Consider the following 18,874-nt stretch of genomic DNA (forward strand, 5'->3'; position numbering starts at 1 on the left):
TGAACCCGCCTTCTTCGGGAAGTGTCATTTCTGTAAAGTTCGAACTTAGGTTTGAGGTTTGGATATAATAAGGATTTAAATTAAAATAGTGTTTGATATGATATTTTAAATGATCCGAGATGATAATTAAACCTTATAAAAATATACAAGCTTTTTGGACATCACTTACCAATGGATTTTCGAATCCATTGACCGGAGATCTTGGCAAATGAGCAATTTTACTTCAGTACGGTGATAACAACATAAGATATAGAGACATATAATATTTGATTTATGTTAATATAATATAAATATACGACATAAATTGATAGTATATAATATAAATTTTTATAATATATGTTATTGTTAACTTCAATATAATAAATATGCTCTTGCACTATAAAAAAAAAATATATGTTGTCCTTATGTTTTATATGTTCTGATTGAGGCAAATCAATGCTACGCTGATTTTTCTCGGCCAATATTATAACCATCTCCTAGGGAATGAGTAGTCTTCGCAACGATGAATTTTTATTCTATGGATTGACTACTTACAAGTAGATATTTGAAACTACATTCACGAAATTGGAGTTTTAATTCAGGTAGTTCGAGTCAGAAATCTAAAAATTCTGGTAGTATTTTATATTATCGGACCCAACCTAAACTTTTCAAGTATAAAAAATATCAAGTACACCTCAATTTGGGTATAAAAATTTATACATGATACTTGACCTATTTTTCTTGATCGGGTACCCAAAACTCAAAGTTTTTATATATTTTCATAAAAAAACACCGACTCAATTAATCCAAATTCGATCTAGTGTCAGACCCTATCTACTCGACCCGAATTCCCATCTCTAATTTTAAGATAAAATTAAATATCTTAGCTAACTTTTTATTTTTATTTTTTTTTAAAAAAAGACATGACGCAATTTGATGCAAATATAAAATAGCCCTATTGAAAATAACTCTGACATAATTATTAATTTTCAATATTTTATCACTTTTTTAAAAAAATAACTATTGTCAAATCTTACCAATTTCAAATGATTTTCGATTTATCCGAAAGAATTTATGATTTGATCACTTTTCTCCATTAATACTACTAATTACCAAACGAAACTAACTGATGCAGACTATATTTTTAAAAATTTTAAATTCCTAATGATTACATCAAATAAAAAAAATTATAAATTGATCACTTTCCTTAATTACTATTACTAATTACCAAAAGAATCTAACTAATACATACCATACATTATTGAAATTTAAAATTTCTAACAGTTGCGTCAAATTAAAAAATAAAAAAATTGATTTGATAACTTTTCTTAATTAATACTACTAATTACCAAAATAAACTAACTAATACCAATGTTAATCAAATGACACCAGTTGATCTAAAATTTTAATTTATATTTTGCATAACTACATTAATAATTTGCTACTATAAAAAAAATTTCATCTAAATTTAATTTATATTTTTAGAGTTTTAATACGGCTACAAATAATTACTCCAAATATAAAAATAATTTATGCAAAAATTAATTATCTATTTTATCAATAAAATATTAAATAAATAAAATATCTCATTCTATTTTAAAATAATTAATTACAAGGAGGCCGAACGATAATTTGATTTAATAGTTTTTTTTATATGAAAAATAATAATATAATTTTTAACTAGTAGTATTTTTAAGTTATAAAAATTTGAAAAATTATTACCATAATTAAACCGAACTTCATAACGGTAAGGAAGAAACTAGAAAGAAGCACGAGAGAGAGAAAGGGATGGGAGAGAGAGAGGGATGTAAATGGAGAGAAGAGAAAGTCCAGAGACAAGAAGAGAGGAAATCGATCATGGAAGAGGCTGTCTTCCGTCGTCTACGCCGGTCTTCGGCCGGCGGCCATAAGAAAGTCCGTCGTCCCTAATCATCCGTCTTAGGTTTTCCATTTTAAATTCAATCCACTTCTTCATTCGATTTTTTCATTTTTCTTTAATCGAATCGGTTCGATTTTACAAGTTTCTTCGTCTGATTGCAGAACAAGATCGAGAGAAAGGAGAAAAACCAACGCTTTGCCCGGCCTTCTTTCGTTCTGCTCTGCTCTGCCCACCGGACCCCTGTAAGTTGGGTTTTCTGTTCATCTTGGATTAGATTGGTCTTCTTTTGCAATTTCTTGTTTGGGGCTCATGGACTTTATATTTCCCCCTTCCAGGATATCAACTATGTCGATGCATTGTTATTTCACTTGCCATCCATTGATGTTTGAACCTTGCCGAGCTTAATATTTTATTTCCTTCCTATGTGAGGACTTTGAGCCTAGAGCAGTCTATTTATATTTTTTTTTTCATGTGTGATGTTAGATCTAAATTGACATTCTAGAACTTGCCTCGAAATGCATGTTGAACACACATGAGGACCTGATAGAAGTAAGATGACGGGGGCATTAGGTATACCTACTTGGCTTAAATCATCCTACCAAAAAATTTTATCCACTAGTGAACACTGTTGAGCCTTTTTATAACCTTTTCATTCTTCAATTAATCATTAATCCTTTAGCCATATACCATTTTTTGGATTTATACCTTATATTGATCCTTGTGTCGAAGGAAGAGTGGAAGTTTTATGGCTATCATTTATATTCTTCTTGTATAAAATGTAGAAAGGGAAAGTATAGTGTTGTTGATGTTTACAAAAAAGAAAATAAAACAAAGGGGCTAGACCCCAACAAAACAAAAGAAAAAAAAAACAAAACAAAAAACAAAGTGCTGAAACAAAGCAGCACAAAAAAGAAAAAAGAAAACAAAAAAAAAAACAAAAGATTAGTGGAGTTACGGTTACCAATGTAATGTTGATTTCAGTTCTTACAAGTGATATGCTTTAATTCTTTCCATTGTTGTTTCGACACTTTTAGCCGTTCATTATCTTTTTTCTACCTATACCCCGAGCCCCATTACACCTGTTTAAAGACCCCCTGATACTTGTCATTAGGTCCCTTAAGTGAGGGAGATATGATTGACATGCAAGCCTATAGGATTGTCATTTTTATGATTTAACATGAGTGCATACACTAACCCATGGTGAGGTTTGTTGAGCTCAGCTTGGTTCACTCATTATTATTATCCATTTAGCTGTAATGCCGGGTGAAAGATTGGAGTGCATTGTTCAAGGTAAGTTAACTATATTTTAATTGAAATACTTTCTACGAATATATATTTTTCATGTCTTTTATACATTGCAACTTAGATAATCCGTTTATAAGTATGCATTGTTCTCATTTAATGTTTTCTTTTATAATGCAGTACCACAATGGAAATGCAGTGCCTACTCAAAGAAATGAACAAAAAGACGGAGAGAAAAAAAATCAGAAAAAAAAAGAACTGAAAAAAAGGAAAAAAAAAAAGAAAAGAGAAAAAAGAAAAAGAAAAGCAAAAAAAGAAAGTCAATCAAAGTGCAGATGTCGAACCTGTTGATGGCTGCAAAAGAAAACATGAAAACAAAGTGGGTATATATAAATTTGCTTTAGTTTCACTAAATTCTATTGGTTGTTAGTTTTTTTAGTAATAACATATGGTTCTTTTACATCAACAGGAAACAAAGGAACTCATTAGGTCTAAACATCCTATGTCGGCCTTCATCTACTCACACAAGTGCCAAGCTGCATTAATTGTAAAAAATAAGAACATTGTGGAGGTAAACTGGCTTGGTTTGTTTTTTAATTTTTACTTCTTTTAAGTGGGTTGATTTGGAGTTGACAAACTAACATTTTGATTGTCTAAAACCAGGTTTTGAAGACCGTCGGTGAGGGTTGGACATGCAATACTTACCCAAAGAAAGTAAAATAAATAAAAGAACAAAAGAAAAAAAAAATGAAACAGAAAAGAAAGCCAATCCAAATGCTCACTTCATCGAGATGTCGAACTTTTTGGGGGCAAAATGGAAGACAATTAATGAAGTCGTGAAGGAAAACAAGAAAACTAAGTAAGTATACATTAGTTTGTTTAGTTTTACAAAATCTTATTGCTTGTTAGTTTGTTTAATAATCATATATGGTTCCTTTACATAGATAGCAAGGAAAAGGACATATTAAAGCCAAAACATCCTATGTCATGTCTCTATCTACTCGAACAAACGGTGAACTACATTGATTGAAGAGAATAAGAACATTGTTGAGGTAAAAACTTGTTTGCTTGGTTTTCTAATATCTATATCTTTAAAGTGGGTTGATTTGGAGTTAAATAACACTAACATTTGATTGTCTAAAACCAGATTGTGCCGGTGAAGAAAGGAAATGAAGAATGTGCTTAAAAGTACGGTCCGGCTATTCTTTTGAAGTTGAGAAGAGATATTCATCATCTTTTGGATGCCAAAGCTGAAAAGGTAAGTGTTTGGGCAGGATGTAGTCTATCGTTGGCTTAATTACATCTCATTAATGTTTTCTTTATAATGCAGCACCACAATGGACATACAGTGCCTACCCAAAAAAACGAAAAGAAAAAAGAAAGAAAGAAAAAAAAAATCTGAAAAAAAAAAAACGGTTAAAAAAGCAGAAATGAAAAAAAAAATAGAGAAAAAAGAAAAAGAAAGATAAAAAGCAAAAAAGTTTAAAAAAAAGGAAAAAAAAAAAACTGTGAAAGAAAAAAAGAAAAAAAGGTGAGTATATATGAATTTGTTTACTTTTTACTAAATCCTATTGGTTGTTAGTTTGTTATACAATCATATATGGTTCTTCTACACAGATAGGAAGGTAAAGGACCCATTACGGCCAAAACATCCTATGTTGGCCTTCATCTACTCGAACAAGTGCCGAGCTACATTGATTTTAGAGAATAAGAACATTGTGGAGGTAAATTAGCTTGCTTGGTTTTCTAATTTCTACTTATTTTAAGTGGGTTGATTTGGAGTTGAATCAAACTAACATTTGAATTGTCTAAAACCAGATTGTGCCGGTGAAGAAAGGACATGAAGAATGTGCTTAAAAGTACGTTGAGAAAAGATATTTTATCCTCTTTTGGATGCCAAAGCTTTTTGGGCAGGGGATGGTATATCCTTGGCTTAATTACATCTCATTAATGTTTTCTTTATAATGCAGCACCACAATGGACATGCGGTGCCTACCCAAAAAAACGAAAAGAAAAAAAAAGAAAGAAAAAAAAATTCTGAATAAAAAAAATAGTTAAAAAAAAAAGAAGTGAAAAGAAACAGAAAAAAGCAAAAAAATTTGAAGTAACAGAAAAAGAAAAAAGCAAAAAAATAGAAAAAAAAGAAAGCTGTGATGTGAAAGAAAACAAGTGCCGAGCTACATTGATTTTAGAGAATAAGAACTTTGTGGAGGTAAATTAGCTTGCTTAGTTTTCTAATTTCTACTTCTTTTAAGTGGGTTGATTTGGAGTTAAATCAAACTAATAATCATATATGGTTCCTTTGCATTGATAGGAAGGAAAAAGACCCATTAAAGCCGAAACATCCTGTCTCGGCCTTCTTCTACTCGAACAAGTGGCGAGCTATATTGATTGAAGAGAATTTGAATATTGTCGAGGTAAATTTAGCTTGCTTGGTTTTCTAATATCTGTATCGTTTAAGTGGGTTGATTTGGATTTAAATAAAACTAATATTCTAATTGTCTAAAACCAGATTGTGAAGATGGGAGGGATGGACATGAAGAATATGCTTCAAAAGTATGGTTTTGCTACTTTGTTGAAGTTGAGAAGAGATATTCATCCTCTTTTGGATGCCAAAGCTAAAAAGGTAAATGTTTTGGCGGGAGATGGTTTATCTTTGGCCTTATTTTGTGTTACAGTTTGCAAGTTTATGCTTTTTTTGTTGTTGTTCTTACTGTATTATTTTGCAAAGAGATCAATAAAAAAGGTTGAAAAATAGGAAAAAAAAAAAAAAAGAAAATAGCTGGAAAAGGGGAAAACTTTTTTTAAAAAAATGGAAACAAAGATGAAAAAATTAAGAAAAAAAAAGAAAAAATGAAAAAAAAGAGAAGGAGAAGAAAAAAATTGAAAAAAAAGCCAATAAGATGTTGAACTTAAGGAGATGTTGAACCTGCCGGCAGCAAAATGGAAAACAAGTCGCGAAAGAGAACAAGAAAACAAAGTAGGTAACTTGTTTAGGTTTACTAAATCCCATTGGTTGTTAGTTTGTTCAATAATCATATATGGTTTTTTCACATTGGCAGGAAGAAAAAGAACTAATTAAGCAGAAACATCCTATATCACATGATTGTAGAGAACAAGAATATTTTGGAGGTAAAATTGGCATGTTTGGTTTCATGATCTCTACATCTTTTCAGTGGGTTGATTTGGAGCTGAGACTGATATTTGAATAATTGAAAAATAGGTTGTGAAGACGGCTGGTGAGAGTTGGACATGCAGGACTTACCCAAGGAAAAAAAAAAAAAACGAAAAAAGAAGAACTACAAAGAGAGAAGGAAAGGGTCAGATGCTGAAATGTTGCGCACTTATGCTACTGGCCTGCTGGCTGCATGCTTGGAGAAGTATATTCCGAGATTTTTATTTTCACTTTACTACTGTTTTCTTTTTCCCCTCTCATTATTTCCTTTTGATGTTGCTTTTTCAGTGGTGGTCATCTAGTGGAAGATGTGTTGACATAATGTGATATCTACGAGTACGGTTAACACAAACCAAAAGCTTCTAAGGTATTGTTTGACAACAAAAGTGTGTCCAGCATGGCTCTAAAGGCCAAAGAGGATGGCAGGGGTAGGTCAAAGCAAATGACAGAGAGTTCTCACATGGATACTGAGACTATCAGAGCCCATCCTACTGAGAGTGAACGTGAAAAAGATCCCACATCTATAGACAACCTTGATTGAGATGATGAGAGGTGTGGCAATATGCAAACATATGGGGATGTGTAATGAGGTGATGAGGAACATCTTGATAGTGTAGCTCCTGAGGTTGATGCATATGATGCTGAAGCAGATAGTGACGAGAAGTGCCATATTAGGGATCTTTGCCAGTCAAAAGAAAAACCTGGTGGAAAATCTCATGGGGAAGAAGACTTTGAAGGAGTATCGATCGCGATCAAGAGGTAGGTCCAATGAAGGATTTTCTGAGAATGCCTCTCCAGGTTCTGCCATTATATCTGGAGTGGGACAGAATGGGAAAGAAAAAAGTCCGATGACAAGTCAAGAACCGAGAAAAGCTTTTGATGCTAAAAAAGGTTTAGGTAGAAACAATGGCGATTCTTTCATCCTTGCAAGGGATGATACTGATGATTGCTTCCAACGATGCAAGGTTGGCTCCAAAGACATTACTGAGTTGGTTATGAAAGCAGTCAGAGCTCCTGAGCCGAAGCAAGAACAGCCCATGCACCTGCCCGTGCCATTAAGGCTGCAGGTGCTGCTGCTGCTGAGGTCGTTAAGACAGCTGATTAGAGGTGAGCAGGTTCTCTCACCTCTCTAGGTTCTTGTTGAATGCTTGTTTCTCATGAACTTATTTGTGCATTTCTTTAGTGCAGGAATACAAGAAGACGAATGATGAAGAAGCTATTGTGGTTGCTGCATCCATATCTTCATCCCACTGTTATGGATGCTGCCAGTGCAGTTGCTCTTGCAAGGTTGGTGGTCCTATGCTTCATGAGATGTCTTTTACTGATGACACTTTTCTATATGTTTTAACTGATTTGTGTTTGAGACATGGTTATTTAGGCTATATATCTATATTTTCATTTGATATGTTGATACTTGTAGAATTCAAAGCCTATGGAACTAGAGAGTAATGATGAATTTGCTGAATTTTCTATTCCAGGTGGTCATTCCCTTCTGAAGTTCAGAGAGAAATTCTGTATCCAGTGTCTTGTTTTTCTTGGGGAGTATGTTGAAGTTCTTGGTCCTTTACTCCATGAGAAGGAGTAGATGTATGCCTTGCACTACTGCAGCGAAGTCTTAAGCTCGAAGAAACACCCTACACTAAATTCCTTATAGCCGCAAACCTTCTGTGAATGCTACATTGACCAATGATCGGGTTGGTATAGCTGTCATTTTGGATGCTGCAAATCGTGATGGCTATGGTGAACCTGAGGTAATGTTGCACATCAACCGTATGGTTTATTTTAAAGTTATTTGTGCCTCAATTAACTTTGAAAATTTTCATTGTCAAAGTTGTAGATTGTTGAACCAGCGTTGAATTTGTTAATAAACCTTGTGTGCCCTCCTTCATCAATAAGCAATAACCCAAGTCTCATGCAGGGTCAGCAAGCTTCTTCTAGCCAACATGGAAATCAATCTGCTATAAACTCCAGGGACAGAAATTCAGAGAGGAATGTCCCAAAGCGTGGTCCAAATCAGAATGGATCAAGGGTTCGAACTGGGGAACTGACACCTATGCCATCATCTGTTGGTAACACTTCATCATCACAGGCATCTGCTTCACTAGTTGCTTCTGGTTTAGTTGGAGATCGCAGGATTTCGTTCTTGGCTTGGTGCTCAGCTTGAACAAGGATATCGTCAAGCTAGAGAAGCTGTTCGTGTAATGCATGCTTCTTCAGCTTCTCCAACCTCGAATGGTGACATCCCCTGCAGCTCTTGATTGTCTTCGTGCTCTTACATGCCGAGTGCTTTTAGGTTGATGCTATTGCAATATTGACCATACTTCAGGTTGGTGTAGCTTGGTGCTGCTATTTTTTTGGTTTATTAATCAATTGTAAAAATTGACGGGGAATGAACTGCTTTTCCTTTTCAAATGGTGAAATGGCATGTGCACACCCATAGCTATAAGCTTTCTAATATTATTTTATTTATTTAATTTTTTAGGTTGGGAAAAGTTATCAGAGCTCATCCGAGTGGGAGCCAAACTGCCAGTGGTGACCAAAATAGATGGCAGCCGACTTAACTCAAGTGAGCTTATTGGTATGCGCTCTAGTTTCTTCATGTTATTATTAGATTTCAAGAGGAAACTTGGCCTAAATATGTGCACACTTTAGCAAGTATTACTCCTGAATATATTTGGCTGAATAAACCTCTTGGCTATCTACCTCGATTATATATAATGTGATCCAATCTGGAAATACATGTTATAACATTGGATAATAAGTTCTAAATTTAAAATGGTAAGAAACTCCTTGATATGAACAAACATTTTCGATATTAGCTTATGCTTAAGTTCGATTATTTTTCCTCTACTTTGAAATAGGTAATCTTAAACTCTGAGGTGTGGGATCTCCGGAGCCATCATTAGATCAGACGGTCGGTGATAAGATTTAATGCCAGTGGTGATGTTATATATGCAATCCTCAGGCGAAATCTAGAGGATGTCACTTCAGCATTCAATGCACGCCGTGTGAAGCACCCTCTTTTTTCTGCTTTTTGCATTGTGGATGCTGTCAACTATTCGGATATTGCAAAAGTTCCCGTGGATCCCTGGTGTAGTTGCTAAATTATTCCTAGACTCTCTGCAGCAGAAACAAGAAGACAAATATATTATTCACAGACTCATGATTTACGAATATCCTCTACATGTGGATGCAGCAGCAAATTGTGAAGTTACATCACTTTGCATTGAATAGAATTGGTGCATGCGAGCGTGGTCCGAATCAGTTGAATCAAGGGACCGAACTGGGGAACTGATGCCATCATCTGTTGGTCATCATCACAGGCATCTGCTAGTTGCTTCCGGTTTAGTTGGAGATTTAGGTGCTCGAGCAGGTTGTGCGGGGCTGGTTCGAATGGTGACACCCCCGGCAGCTCTTGATTGTCTTCGTGCTCTTACATGCCGAGTACTTTAGCAGCTAGTGATGCAGCGACCCCCACTTTGAGACCATTGAAAGAGGAGCAGCCATTGCTGCTGCTACTCCAGTTTCTTATCATTCTAGGTATTTGATAATCATTCCTTCCTAGATATATGGATCATGGTTTTTTGTTTAATTTTCTTCTGATCAACACCAACTTCAGGGCTTATCCATGAGCACCTTCAATTATCTGAATTAGGCTATCACCAATGCCATCCTTGGCTGCTCCATCATCTTTAGCACAACACGCATCTGGGCAGGAGTTGTCATCAGTACAAATGCAATGGCCATCTGAAATAGCAACTTGTGGATTCTTGTTGGATAGACCAAACTGGTGAACATACACTCAGACCATATGGATTCGAACTTGTTATGCACACCATCTGTTGAGAGTTTGCTAACCAGTCCGACCTATTTATCCTCATGTCTGCCCTGAGCCAAGCATTCAATGTTTGCATCACTGCCATCAGATTCATCCCGGCGTTAAATCCTTGTGTATGATGATATCCAGTCTTGTCAATTGGATCTGACACTGACTGATACTTCTAATAACCCGTCTGGACATGATCATGGATGTGATCATTCATATTGACTCAATGCTGCTTTGGAATGGAGTTTTGTGGGATCGCAAGACCAATTCATCGATTTTATCAATTTACTGCCTATGATGGTGGGGGCTACCATTCTGCTGGGAATGAGGTATTTGTAATGTTAATTATATTATGATTTAAAGTTTTAAATTTAAACTTGTAATAAATTCCTTGATATGAACAAAAAATTTTGATATTAGCTTATGCTTAAGTTTGATTATTTTTCCTCTAGAGGATGTCACTTCAGCATTCAACACACTCCGTGTGAAAGCCTTAAGCTTTGAGTAGATGCTTACATTTTTTTCGTTAAGCATGACGAGAATGTGCTTTGAACTTTTCGTTTTACTATATGAGCATATGCATACATTTTGTGGTCAAAATAGTAGAGTCATATATTTATATATTTTTATAGTTTTGGGAGAAGTCTGAATGGATCTTGCAGTTCGGGTGATATGACTTCACATTTTGCTGCTGCATCCACTTGTAGATTATAAAAGTAAATCACCTAAAATTATTGTAATAGCTAGGTCAATTCATTATTTGCATAGATTTTCAGAAACCAATCTTATCAACTCCCTTCATAGTTAACCTCTAAATATTGCGGCTCTAACCCCACGTGTTGCTTATTTTATATTAGGGCAAGTGTTGTTGGTTGCATTTGTTCGGAATTTGTGTTTTTGCGTATTCATTTTAATTGCATGCCTCAATTAACTTTGAAAATTTTCATTGTCAAAATTGTAGATTGTTGAACCAGCGTTGAATTTGTTAATAAACCTTGTGTGCCCTCCTTCATGAATAAGCAATAAGCCAAGTCTCATGCAAGGTCAGCAAGCTTCTTCTACCCAAGCTGGAATCAATCTGCTATAAACTCCAGGGACAGAAATTCAGAGAGGAATGTCCCAGAGGTGGTCCAAATCAGAATGAATCAAGGGATCAAACTGGGGAACTGACACCTATGCCATCATCTGTTGGTAACACTTCATCATCACAGGCATCTGCTTCATTAGTTGCTTCTGGTTTAGTTGGAGATCGCAGGATTTCATGCTTGGACAAGGATATCGTAAAGCTAGAGAAGCGTTCGTTCAAGGCATGGTATAAAGGTTCTTCAGCTTCTCCAATCTCGAATGGTGACATCCCCTGCAGCTCTTGATTGTCTTCGTGCTCTTACATGCCGAGTGCTTTTAGGTTGATGCTATTGCACATATATTGACCGAACTTCAGGTTGGTGTAGCTTGGTGCTGCTGTTTTTTTGGTTTATTAATCAATTGTAAAATTGACGGGGACCCATAGCTATAAGCTTTCTAATATAATTTTATTTGTTTATTTTTTTAGGTTTGGAAAAGTTATCAAAGCTCATCCGAGTGGGAGCCAAACCGCCAGTGGTGACCAAAATAGATGGCAGGCGGAATTAACTCAAGTGAGCTTATTGGTATGGGCTCTAATTTCTTCATGTTATTATTAGATTTCAAGAGGAAACTTGGCCTAAATATGTGCACACTTTAGCTAGTATTACTCCTGACAAGCCTTACCCTCGATATATATATATATACATATATTTGGCTGAATAACCTCTTGGCTATCTACCTCGATTATATATATTGTGATCCAATCTGGAAATACAAGTTATAACATTGGATAATACAGGCATAATGTTCATACGTGACCTTAGTCTTGTCAGATTTGTACATGTTCTTTTTGAGATTATATTTTGTTCCATTACGGGCGTGCAAGTATTGAGATGCATCGAAAGGGCATAGCTGCTGCTACTCCAGTTTCTTATACCTTCTTGCCTAGATATATGGATCATGGTTTTTGTTTAATTTTCTATTGATCAACACCGCCTTATCCATACTTACTTCAGGGCTTATCCATGAGCACCTTCAAGCATCTGGATTAGCTGAGAGTGCATCTTTGCTAAGTTATCACCATTGACTGCTCCATCATTTAGCACAACACACATCTGGGCAAGAGTTGTCATCAGTACAAATGCAATGGCCATCTGAACGAGCAACTTTTCAGGAACACCATCAGTGTCTACTGGGAAATCAAGTGGCGATCCAGACAATCCGAGAAGAACTCCAATAGTGTTGCCAATGAAACGGAAAAACAGACATGAAAGAAAATGGGTTTGGATCATCGGTAAAACTGGTGAACATACACTCACACCACCTGGTTTTTCAACACCGAATTCTGCTTGTAGAAGTGGTCTGCAGGTGGATTCGAACATACATTTAAGGCGAGGAAGACGATGATGATAATGGCAGTGAGGTTCTTGAATCTTTCAGCAGTGACTATCTTCTGTGATCGATCCTTCTTAAAGCTGCAATCCTACAGCTGAAGATGCTCACACTTTTACGATAAACCTCATGAGAATTGGTATGTAACTTTCTTTAATTGTCGAGATTAAATTGATGCTCAATCGTATTATAGCTTTTTCATTTTCTTTGGCTCAATTTATGTGTTTTCTCTCTATTGAGGTTGAATCAAGAACAACATCGTGAGGGGCAAGGCTAATAAACCAAACCCGATGAGAATTGGTATGTAACTTTCTTTCATTTTGTTGAGATTAAATTGATGCCTGATATCAAATTGATGTGTTTTCACTCTGGTGAGGTTAAATCAAGAACAATCATGATAAGAATTGGTACGTAACTTTCTTTTATTTTGTTGAAACTCAATAGTATTATAATTTTTCATTTTGTTTGGATCAAACTGATGTGTTTTCTCTCTATTGAGGTTGAATCAAAAACATCATCGTGAGTAGAGGGAAGTATTAGAGGCCAAATCCGACAAGAATTGGTACGTAATTTTCTTTCTTTTTTTGGGATCAATAGCGCCAGATTTTTCATTTTGTTTTCTCTCTATTGAGGTTGAATCAAGAACAACATTGTGAAGTTAAATGGGCAAGGCATACGGACCAATCATGATAAGAATTGGTACGTAACTTTCTTTTATTTTGTTGAGACTCAATAATATTATAATTTTTTCATTTTTTTGGGATTAAACTGATGTGTTTTTTCTTTATTGAGGTTGAATCAAGAACAACATCATGAGTAGAGGGAAAGATTTTAGGCCAAATCCGACAAGAATTGGTACGTATTTTTCTTTCTTTTTGTTGGAATCAATAGTGCTAGATTTTTCATTTTGTTTTCTCTTTATTGAGGTTGAATCAAGAACAAAATTGTGATGTCAAAAGGGCAAGGCATACAGACCAATCATGATAAGAATTGGTACGTAACTTTCTTTCATTTTGTTGAGACTAAATAGTATTATATTTTTTTCAATTTGCTGGGATCAAATTGATGTGTTTTCTCTCTATTGAGGTTGAATCAAGAACAACATTGTGATGTTAAAGGGGCAAGGCATACAGACCAATCATGATAAGAATCGGTACGTAACTTTGATACTCAATAGTATTATAATTTTTTTATTTTGTTAGGATCAAACTGATGTGTTTTCTCTCTATTGAGGTTGAATCAAGAACAACATCGTGAGTAGAGGAAAGGATTAGAGGCCAAATCCGACAATAATTGGTACGTAATTTTCTTTCTTTTTGTTGGGATCATTAGTACACTTGTCATCAAAACATACAATAAGCACACAACTAATCTTATTACCCAATTAATAAGCACCCAATTAAAATAAATACACGACAACCACAAATGTAAACAAACACATATTCCAAACAGATATGCAACCTTGAAGGCACAAGCCTCCAACAAAAAGCAATAATATAATTTGAATAAAAAATACAAAATTTTACTTCTACCGTATCTACCCCAAATGATAATCAAACATGTAACTAAAACAAAATTACATACATCGGGTACAACTACCCCGATAGATAAGACATGAACAATTATAAAAGATATACAATGTTTTGAGTATACTTGCCGTCAAAACATACAATACGAGCTTTCAAGGCACTCCAATAAATATACATTAAAATAAATACGCGTCACCACAAATATAAAAAACTACACATTCCAAACAAATACATGCCCCAACAAAAAGCAAACACATAGTACAAATACAAATTCAAATATTTACTTTTACCATGTCTACTTGCAAATAATATCACATAATTAAAACAAAAATACAAACTTCCGGATAGAGCTACCCTCATTGGATAAGACATGCACAATCATAAAAGATGTACAATATTTTGATTACACTTAGCCCTTACCAAATCTTATTACATGCTTTCAGGGACTCCAAGTAATAAATATACAATTATAATAAATACGCAATAACCACAAAAAATTCACAATAATAAAAGATAGATAGATAAGACATGCACAATCATATAAAGGTGTACAATATTTTAGAAGTACAGTTGCCCTCAAAACATACAACAAAAAAATAAATACACAACAACTACCACAAATATAAAAAATTCAAACAAATATGCAATCTAAAAAAAAAATCATAATTAAAACAATTTCAGACACATAATTAAAACAAAAATAAAAGTATTGCGTGAGTCTACCCCAACATACAAGGCATGTATAATCACAAAAGATGTGCAATGATTTACACACACTTAAAATAAATATGCAACAATAACCACAAATACAAAAAATTACATATCCAACCTTTAGGTCACATAGTCTAGCAAAAATACAAACTTTTATTGATATCAAACATGTAATTAAAGCAAAATCACAAATATTGGATACATATATCACACAATTAAAATAAATACGCAAAAATACAAATTCGAAACAAATGCACCCAACAAAAGCAACCACCATAGTCCAAAAAAAGACGAAAACTTTTAGTTACCCTGTCTATTCATATTAGACACAAATTAAAACAAAATAGAAACTTTGATAAGGCATGCATAATCATAAAAGATATTCAATTTTTTAGTACACTTTCCCTCAAAACATACCATTATAACACAAATAATGTTGTTACATGCTTTCGAACGCATACTAAGATATATATATATATGCAAACAATTAGAACATCTATAAGCATTTGTGGCACACTGGCCCTCAACAAATAATACACAGTGTGAGAACATCTAACATAAATTTGAAAATGCGTGACATCTAGTACCGGAAAGAAACTAGAATAAAATATAAAAAAAAAACGATAACCTATGCTAAACAGGCAAAATAAAACAGTGTTGGAATCTACTACTGTTTTTGACCAACAAAATGTATGCATATGCTCGTATAGTAAAACGAAAAACAAACACACGAAGCACATTTTCAACATGCTTAACGAAACATTGTGAGCATCTACTCGCACACACACCCACAACAAAAAAAAAAACCATTAAATACCAAATTCACCTAAATTATTGTTGTCGAAATTGGCGTCTAAATCTTGCTGCACTAACCCCACGTGTTATCCCTCTAACCTTATGATGTTATTCTTGATTCAACCACAATAGAAACACCCAATTTGATCCCAAAAAAATGAAAAAATTATAATACTATCGAACATCAATTTAAGGTCTGTTTGGTTTGAGAATAATGGAGGGGAAGGTAGGGGATGGGAGGGGAGAAAAAAAAAATATAATTATCTAGTTTGGTTCTATTTTTTTAAATGGGGAAAGAGAGGGGAAAAAATATAAAATGAATTTATTTTGATTTCCTTCAAAATTGGGGCAACTTGGAGTGAAGAATATATATATATATTTAATTTATAAATTATTTTATCTGTATTTAATTATACATAAATTATATTATACGAATTTTATAGTTAAAAATTAGTTATGATATTTTTGAATTATATAATGCAATTAAATTATAAAATAAATTTTTATATAAATCAAATTAAATTATTTTTAATTTAATCATTTAATTAAACAGTCAAGAGTGAGGTTTTAATTAACAAAATAAACTTATATCTATCATATTTATTTAACACTAAACGATATTTATCTTGTAATTTATTCTAAATAAATAAATTTATGTTAGAATGATTATTTTTTATTAAAATTATTCAATTTTCTTATATATAATTTCATTTTACTCTGTTTTAGGCCCCGATTGCGAGTGAGATGAATCGAGGTAAAAGGAACATGCTTAGCTTTGATGATTTTTTGTCTTTATACGCGTGAACTGACGATGATTGCTTTCAATCCGTTCAGAAAAACACCGAGAGGACTAGATGGACGAGGTTACGGCGCGACTGCAGTTGATTCATGAAGTGTCCCCTGTTTTTTATGTGCCATTGTTGTCTTTAATAAACCTTCACAAGGTTTAGGTTTGAGGTTTGGATATAATAATGATTTAAATTAAAATAATATTTTATATGATATTTTAAATGATCCGAGATCAGAATTAGACCTGATAGAAAAATACAAGCTTTTTGGACATCGCTTACCAATGGATTTTTGAATACATTGACCGGAGATCGCTCTTGGCGAATGAGCAATTTTACTTCAATAAAGTGATAACAACATTAGATATTGAGACATACAATACTTATTTATGTTAATATAATATAAATATAGGGCATAAATTGATAGTAACACGTGATATAATTTTATATAATATATGCTATTATTAATTTCAATACAATAAATATATTCATGTACTATAGAAAATGAATGTTGTCTTTATGTTTATATGTTAAGATTAAGGAAAATCAATGTTATGCTGATTTTTCTCAGCAACATTATAACCATCTCCTAGGGAATGAGTAGTCCTCACAATGATGAATTTTGTTCCATGGATTGACTACTTACAAGTAGATATTTGAAACTACATCCGCGACAATATCTCTAGTCCCATTTTACAAATATTTGCGTGGCTAGGTAAATCTACAATAACGTTTGCAAAAATTATTACAAGTGCCCTTCCGACAATTGATAAGTTGGAGGGCATATATGGTGATTTGTCACTATCTTTGTTTGATCAGAATTGTTGAGATATTTTAGATATTTAGTTTTAGATTTAGATTTAGTAGATTTAAATTTAAATTTGTCTTATCTTATTCTATCGAGTCTGTGTATATTATGTGTATTTATTGGTCTTTATTTTCTTTATTTAAGAATGCAATTTTTGAGTTCTTATAATTAATTTCTCACAAAAATCATTTACTTAACCGTCAAATTAATGGTTATGTAAAGGCGACTCTTAACTCCTTAGACAAAACTTATATTTTTCCATGGGTGCCGGAGAAACTTTCAAGTGTGCACAAGTTCGAATACAAAAATTGTTCGAAGCATCTATCGATACCATCCTTAGCATTATATGATCTACAAGCCTGAATTTGTTCCAATATTTAACATCAATGAATGATACAATGATGGTGTCAAAATCAAATTTCATTGTGTTAAAGATGGGTGACTCATCTTTCACCATGGGTTTTTAAAATGGTCCGAAAAACTATCCAAACAAGGAATTAATTAGGGTTTGTTTGTCCATAATTTTTTTTCTAACACGATTTACAATATTTATATTTTATCTTCTTACAAAAGTCAACATTCAATATAAAATATTACTACTTCACATAAAAAAAATTCAAAATCAAAACACTATCTTTTGATATAGTTTGGAAAATTTTGATTTGAAATTGATATTAAAATAATGTATAATGAGATATTTAATGAGCGAAAAATATATATTTTTTTCGAAAATGCAGTTCAAATAGTAAAAAGCTGGAGTTTAGGGTTAAAAAAACAAAACCTAAATAAAGAAAGCCTTACACTTTTAAAAAAGCGTACATATATAAGATTAAATATCTAAGCTAACTTTTTTTTTAAAAAAAAAATAAAGACCAAAGACTATTTTGATGCAAATATGAAATAGCCATATTGAAAATAGTTGTGACATAATTACTATTTTTTAATATTTTATCACTTTAAAAAAATAATTAACAATTGTCAAATCTTGTCAATTTCAAAGGATTTTCCATTTATCCAAAATGGTCCAATCAACCAATTCTGATTTGATCAATTTCCTTAATTAAAACTACTAATTACCAAAAGAAACTAATCGACTATACATTTTTAAAATTTAAAATTCATAATGGTTGCATCAAATAAAAAATTGCATCAAATAAAAAAAATCCGATTTGATCATTTTCCTTAATTACTATTTCTAATTACCAAAAGAAACTAATTAATACATACCATAAATTTTTAAAGGTCAAAATTTCCAATGATCACTTTTCTTAATTAATACTAATAATTATCAAAAGACCCGTAATTTATATATACCACACAATGTTAATTAAATGGCACGATCTAAAATTTTAATTTTAATTTTTTTTACATAACTACATTAATAATTTCTTATAGAAAATCTAAATTTGAATATATATTTTTAGAGTTTTAATATGACTACAAATAATTACTTCAAATATAAAAATAATTTATGCTAAAATTAATTATCTATTTTATCAATAAAATATTAAATAAATAAAACATCTCATTATATTTTAAAATAGTCAATTATAGGTGGAAAAATAATTTGATTTAATATTTTTTGTATATAAAAAATAATAATATAATTTTTATCGTGTAGTACTTTTTAGTTATAAAAATTTGAAAAATTATTACCATACTTAAACCGAACTTCATAACGGTAA

General features: G+C 32.8%; 1 long non-coding RNA gene across 4 annotated transcripts; it reads left to right on the top strand.

Annotated features, from left to right (window-relative positions):
• The first annotated feature begins 1,726 nt into the window (after nucleotides 1-1,726).
• LOC127246143 (uncharacterized) lies at nucleotides 1,727-16,747 on the top strand. Of its 4 annotated transcripts, XR_007837698.1 has the most exons (34): nucleotides 1,727-1,921; nucleotides 2,020-2,100; nucleotides 2,194-3,148; nucleotides 3,281-3,479; nucleotides 3,570-3,671; nucleotides 3,764-3,959; nucleotides 4,045-4,152; nucleotides 4,248-4,358; nucleotides 4,431-4,631; nucleotides 4,718-4,824; nucleotides 4,919-5,312; nucleotides 5,415-5,517; nucleotides 5,613-6,080; nucleotides 6,163-6,232; nucleotides 6,324-6,480; nucleotides 6,564-7,382; nucleotides 7,464-7,562; nucleotides 7,754-8,026; nucleotides 8,194-8,601; nucleotides 8,758-8,853; nucleotides 9,137-9,815; nucleotides 9,895-10,430; nucleotides 11,063-11,542; nucleotides 11,654-11,750; nucleotides 12,183-12,697; nucleotides 12,799-12,965; nucleotides 13,058-13,120; nucleotides 13,191-13,257; nucleotides 13,351-13,413; nucleotides 13,485-13,551; nucleotides 13,645-13,711; nucleotides 13,792-13,854; nucleotides 16,320-16,347; nucleotides 16,428-16,747. It is a non-coding gene; the product is annotated as an uncharacterized LOC127246143 (long non-coding RNA). The 4 variants fall into 4 exon arrangements; XR_007837699.1 differs by having other exon boundaries at nucleotides 4,431-4,824; nucleotides 8,758-8,841; XR_007837700.1 differs by lacking the exons at nucleotides 12,799-12,965; nucleotides 13,058-13,120; nucleotides 13,191-13,257; nucleotides 13,351-13,413; nucleotides 13,485-13,551 and having other exon boundaries at nucleotides 4,431-4,824.
• Nucleotides 16,748-18,874: the final 2,127 nt, after the last annotated feature.

The sequence above is a fragment of the Andrographis paniculata genome, unplaced genomic scaffold (genome assembly GCF_009805555.1).
Source record: "Andrographis paniculata isolate CXL003 unplaced genomic scaffold, ASM980555v1 Contig26END, whole genome shotgun sequence".
NCBI classification, from domain to species: domain Eukaryota; kingdom Viridiplantae; phylum Streptophyta; class Magnoliopsida; order Lamiales; family Acanthaceae; genus Andrographis; species Andrographis paniculata.